At 34.3% G+C, this 6826-nt stretch overlaps 1 pseudogene; it reads right to left on the minus strand.

Moving 5' to 3' along the window:
* Positions 1-2744: 2744 nt before the first annotated feature.
* On the minus strand, positions 2745-4502 carry LOC120181570 (annotated as a pseudogene).
* Positions 4503-6826: the final 2324 nt, after the last annotated feature.

Consider the following 6826-nt stretch of genomic DNA (forward strand, 5'->3'; position numbering starts at 1 on the left):
TAGGTTTTTAATGTCTCAGCCTTCTTAGGCAAAGACATCCCTTGTTTTCCCTCCCCTTCCTCTCACCTGATTGATGAATTTATTGATGAGAACTGCACTAGATTTTTAAACATCGCCAAATTATGGAGTATTAATGAAATTTTCATCAGTTTTATTTCATCTGGTATCGTTGATCATTAAGATTTATTGGAATACAGTGATAAGATGTGTAATACAAGTTTGAATCGATAGTATTGCAAGAATTATAAGTTTCGAAAATAAAATTGTAAAATGGACATATCAACATAGTAATGTACCTCGAAAGAATTGACGTAAGAAAACATCCAGTTTCAAGGTTTCTTTTATTTTCCTTCAATTTCAAAGTTTCATTCTAATTAATCTGGATTAACTCAAGTCGTATACTTAGTTTTGGTGGGTGTATCCCAGTGGAGATTTTCTGCATAAATAAGGACTTGACCCTGAAACCTTACTTAAACGATATCAAACTGCTTGCCACTTGAATCAACTCGTCAGTAAGAAAACAACTTACCACTTGAATCAACCCATCGTTAAGAAAACTTAGATCTTAATCATTAGAAAATTATACAATTTTGATTTCCTACAGTCACAGTATTATTATAAAATCAAAAGGCACGATCCAAACCAGCTATGAGAAATTGAAGTTAAGTTTTGTTGTTAGGATAATATATACATTACTATTGTGTGCATTTGGTTCACGGAATGTAAGATTACCAGTGAGAATAAAAGATTACCAGAAATAGGATTACAGAGAATGTTATATTTTGTGTTTGATTGGTTTAACATGAATGTAAGATTACAATGTTTGGTTAAAGGAATAAAATATTATTAGAATGTATATTTTACCAAATTGTCCTTATTATATATTTTTTTAACAAGTTGAATTCTACTATAATATTACTATAATTAATTTATATATATATTTTAAAAAATTTAAATTCATAAAATTTATATAATTTTTTTTTACAAAATTGAAAAGATAAATAGGTTTAATGAAAGGGTAAAATCTTATTTTAACCCCTGAACTTCATATAAAATTTTAATTATGGATTTTTTTTGTAAATCTAAAATAGTTTAAGGATAATTTTATAATTTAACCTTCGTATAATTTTCATTATTCAACGACATAAGAATGATATTTTTGAAAAAAAAATTAAGGACATTTTAATCTAAAACACCGGTAATTTAACAATACATAAGGGAAGTCGGTAATCACATTCCCGGTAATATACCCAAAAAATTCCACTGTTGAAAATAAAATATTATTAGGAATAGAATTATTGACCAACCAAACGAAAAAAATAAGGATTTCATTCTCCTGATAATCTCATATACCGTGAACCAAACGTCCCTAAACCTAACTGTTTTAACATCCCTCATTGGCAAATGATTGACAGAAGTTTGCAGGAAATTGACAGATGTATATAGATAAATTACACCACCGATCACTAATGTTTCAATAATATTCTTTTTTCAGCACTGAAATTTTAATACTCGCAATACGATCATTAATATTATAGATTTATAACAAATTGACCCTCCGCCGTTAATATCCGTTAAATTAATAAGATGTCTTGTTAAAAATAAGGTTAGTTCTATTTTGACCCATGTTGTATAAACACCATCTAGGCCCTTCAACAAATTAATTATTAGGGTTTTTATTTCACTCAATCTTTCTCTACAAACCATATTCAATAACGTTTCGAAGTTAAATGTTACCGTTTGTTCCTTTTTCAATGATGACAATCCATTAAAAAGAAAACTCATGGAATCTATTGAAAACTCTAAAAATGTTGATTCATTAGTTTCAGGATGGGAAACAGAAACAGAAAGACAAAGGCACAAAGCTAAAACCCCAGGGTTCAAGTGAAGAAGCAACAAAGGCTCAAAAATCAAAGAAAGGGGAAACCCAGAAATCTGAATTTGGATTCTCCGAATAGCAATGATGAGAGTTCGGATCTTGAGGGAAAAAGTAAATTAAACTAGAGAAAAATGGCAATGGAGATATATAACGCCAGAACGTCAACGACGATAAGGATCTTTTAGTTGTACATGGACCAGACCAAGAAGGAATAAAGATTGTCGACGACGATTGCCTAGCATCCCACTCTTTTGTTCACATGAACCGATCATGGACCATGCTAGATAGCACTAAAAGAGTGTATAAAGTTCAAAAAATCATAAAGCAGGTAACATCAGAATAGCCATTCCAAAAGTTCAACAGCCAATAGAGACAACTTGTTCAAACCATAAATAATTATCAATTCTTAAACAGCAACTCAATGAAACATATTTCAGAAACCATATCATATTTATTCATTTATATCAATCTCAAAAGAAAGAAAGGAAGAAAGGAGCAATACCTCTATGCTTTTATAGGTGTCAAAGTCGGGAAAAATACCTTATCTAAAAAGCAAAAGAGCATAGCAAGTCATAAACATCAGCACATTACTTTTACAAAAGTGCAATAAAGATTTTAGTATAATTATTATAGTAAGTGTATTTCCTTTTCTTCTTTTACTGCGATAGGGGGGGCAGGAGCGGGGAGTTTGCAAACATTAAAAAAAAATTCAAACGCACCAAAGGAAAGAAAGATCATATTATTCAGTTCTGTTTTATTCTAATTGCATACCAATTATACACGTCCAATGATCAGCTTATGCTCTAGCAGATCATGAATTCTAAATGCCAAAACTACAACAATTACATTCCATGGGACAGAAAAATGAAAAAAAAGAGAAAGATTTTCCAGTGTTCTTTTGATACAACGTGTGCCTGGCCAGCAAACAATGTTCAGTTATCACTAAACTTCATGTAGGACACAATATCCTTCCTTATAGGCCATCACTAAAGATGTATGAAACAGCGATAATTGCCTAATGAACAGAGAAATGTAAAAAACAATTATATGAATGGTAATGAAGAAGAATTCGGAGGATCCTACCACAATTCAAAGAATGAATCAGCTAGCAGCCTTCTCTCCGCAGGAATAGTAGCTGAGATACCACCTGACAAATTTCTTCAAACCAGTCTGCAAATCAGTTGAGGGCTTATACCCAAGCTCCCTCCGAGCCAAGCTAATATTGGCATGAGTAAACTGAACATCCCCGTTTCGTGGTAACTTCATAATTTCCCTCTTAGCATTAACTTTCAAAACCCTTTCCAAGATACTAACAAGATCCGAAACAGGCACTGGCGAAGTATTACCCAAATTATATACCCTCAATTGAGCCGGACCCTTCTTCTTCCCTCCATTACCAGTACTCTTCTCAGCAGTATCCAGCGCTGCCAAACACCCTTTCACAATATCGTCAATGTAGGTAAAATCCCGAGCCACCGTACCATGATTAGCCGCCTCGAATATCGGTATGGACTTCCCCTTCAAGATATCCCTAGTGAAAAAGAAATATGCCATATCCGGCCTTCCCCACGGACCATAAACCGTGAAAAACCTCAAACCAGTTAAAGAAAGTCCATATATATGATTATAAGTATGTGCAATCTCTTCACCAGCTTTCTTAGTAGCAGCATATAAACTAGCAGGCTGATCAGTCCTATCTTTTTCAGAAAATGGAACTTTGGTATTAAGACCATAAACCGAACTCGAAGACGCCCACACGATCGCAGGCTGTGGATTGGCTGACTTACATATTTCTAGTAAACTAACAAGACCAGCAATATTGCTATGCACATAAGAGCTAGGATTTTCCATTGCATACCTGACCCCAGCTTGAGCAGCCAAATGCATAACGTGGCTAAATGCAACGACCTCGAAAAGCTTTTTTAAAAGAGGAGAATCATTGATATCTCCTTCAACAATGAAAACCCCACTTCGTTCCAGAAGCGCTTGCCGAGCTTTTTCAGTGAAGGGTCGTAATAGTCATTGAAATTATCAAGTCCAAGAACACCATCGCCGCGCCTTTTCAAAGCAGCCGACACGTGGGTACCGACGAAACCGGCAGCTCCCGTGACCAAAACGGATATGCCATTGCGGGAACGGGCACGCGCGGAGGAACGAACCCTTTTCTCCCAAGCGGGTCCGCCCCAATTATACGTACGGAGCGAGCGCCGAGAGGGATCTTGCGGGAGGGGATTGGATGGAGGAGATCGGAAGAAGAAGATCAAGATCAGGCCCAAGAAGATAAATGACCAAAATGCGAGCTTTGCAAGAGAGGAATGCCACCTCAGCCTGTTGTGAACGAAGGGTGATTTTTCCATCTTGAATTTCCCCGGCGTCGATGGAATGTTGTCAAGATGAGACATTGGTTTTGACATCTCTGAGGTTATTTGGAGCCAAAAAAAAATTGAATTTGAATATTTTTATCTATTTATCTATTTAATCAGGTTTTGGAGTAATGGGTATCTCAGCTTCGGTGGTGGCGGACGAAGCGGCGGAAAAGGATGTTGTTCTTCTCTTTGGTGGTGGTGGACCTCTCCCTTGGTAGCTATATTTTAGATTGTGATGAAAATGGAGTCTTTGAAGGGAATATGGTCGGTTTGTTTGTTGTTCAGTTTAGTTTCCCTTCCAATGGCTCTAAAAATAAAACAGATAGATCAATCAAGATATGATTTTCTTTTCAATAAAAAAAAACAACTTTATGTGATTTAATTACATGATTGATTCAATTAAGTAGGTTAAAAATAGCAACTTTAAACATCTTCTTTTGTTAATAAAAAACAATTAATTCAATGAGATGTGTCGTAACCGGTTTTCGTCCGGACACGAAATATTTACTTGACGGAAAAAGTGATGTGAATAAATGGTTTTGAAAATAATTTGAGAGTCGCCATCGGCCTTTTGGGTCAGGTAGGTCGAATACCTAAAAATTATTTTTTTTAAAAGAGTTTTAAGAAAACATCAATTAAAAAAATATCTGATCTGCGTTTATAACCAAAAATTCGTTCTTTTTAATAATAAAAAGGGATTCGTGGTCGGTTACGTTTAGGGAAGGATTAGCACCCCTACAAGACCCAAAATTGGTACTTTTTTTATTATAAATTGTCTCTATCATTAAAAATTTAAAAATTCAAAATATATTTAATTTATAATCCTATTATTTCAAAATTATATAAAAAATATTTATTTATTTAAAAATATCAGAAAAGAACTTCTAGGTGCCTTAAGACAGTTCTTTTCTTTGATATTAATAAATATTAATTTAAATAAAATTAAATAATAATTTTTTATAGCATTTATTTTTAAAATACCAGAATAGGACATCCAGTTGTATTAAGACTGCCCTTTTCTTCGATATTGAAAAATAAATATTAAAATTATTTTATTGAAAAAATAAATTATTATTTATTATATATATATATTTATGACTACATAATAATAATAAAAATATTTAAATATATAAACAAGTAAAATTAAAACAATAAAAATACAATTAGAACTATATATTTAAAAGCAATAAAATAAATGAAAATATTTAAAATTAGTGATTAAATTATAGTAAAATTAAAATTAAATACCTAATTCATAATTAATCAAAATTATAGGGATTAAACATGCTATTTTCTTATTTATTAATTTAGTGACTAAAATAAAATTATATAAAATTCGAATATCAGATTAAAATAAATTAAAACATACTATTCAGATTAAATATTAATTATTAAATTAAAGGACTAAATATGACATTTATCCTAAATATATTATAATACGGTTAATGGCTAAAATATAATAAAATAAAATTTAAACACTAAATTAAAATGATTAAAAGTTAATTTCAGTGACTAAATTGCAAAGTTACAGACCTATAAGGGTTGCGGAAAGGGTTTACCCTTTCTTAAATTACACAGATACCCTCCCCAAAACGACGTCGTTTGGGGAGGGTTTTAAATACCCTAAACGCCTGGCCCGAAGGGCCAAGCTTCCTCATTTGCCTCTTTCTTTTCTCTCTCAAAATGAGAGAACCAGAGTTCTCTGGTTTCTCTCTAGTTTCCCTCGCCGGAGGGAAACCGGCAGCCATAGGCCACCGTACTCCGCTGCCGGCCACCGCCGCCGGCCACAGTGAACGGTGGCCGGAATTTACAAAATACCCCCCAAAGTGTAGATCTAAACGTTCTAATGCCCGATCTAAGGTTATTTTAACCTAAAATCCCATAATATATCGTAAATCTACGATTTTCACCTTCGGTGTTTCGGTTCTCCGATGACTCGTGGAGGCTCTCACGGCGGCGATTTCCTCGGTAAGTCTTTTTTTTTCTTCTTTCTGTTTGTATTTTCTGGGATCGTTGGTGTAGCTCTTTCTCTGTATCTCTTTTTTTTCTGTTTGTTGTTGTCCGTTTGTTGTCGTCGGGTCCTTTTCTTTTGCAGATTTGGTGAGGCTTTATAGCCACCACCGGTGTCCTCTTCGACCCGGGTAAAGAGAAGAGGTTCGGTGAGTCACCATAACTATGGTGGTGACTCACCATAGAGCTCGACATGTGGAGGGCTTCGTGGCGTTCTGGAGACTTTGGCGAGGCTGGTGTCGTGGCAACAGCAGTGTCGACGTGGGGCGGCTGGAAGCTGAAGCAGCGCCGCGTGGTCTTCTGGAAGCTTGGAGAGGCGTGGCAGCTGGAATGGCTTCAGAGGCGGCTGGAAACCCTTGAGGCGGCTGCGCACGGGGCTAGGGTTAGAAAACCCTAGCTGAATGTTACAAACCCTAAAGGGTTTGAGTTCTGTTGGGCCAATTGTAATTGTTATTAGGCCCCAATTTTGGGCCTTGTAATAATATATTTAATAATAATATAATATATATATATAATAATAATATTTATAATAATAATAATAATAATTTTAATAATAATAATTTAAGTAAAA

Source organism: Hibiscus syriacus, unplaced genomic scaffold (genome assembly GCF_006381635.1).
Source record: "Hibiscus syriacus cultivar Baekdansim isolate YM2019G1 unplaced genomic scaffold, ASM638163v2 tig00112529_pilon, whole genome shotgun sequence".
In the NCBI taxonomy this organism is placed as follows: domain Eukaryota; kingdom Viridiplantae; phylum Streptophyta; class Magnoliopsida; order Malvales; family Malvaceae; genus Hibiscus; species Hibiscus syriacus.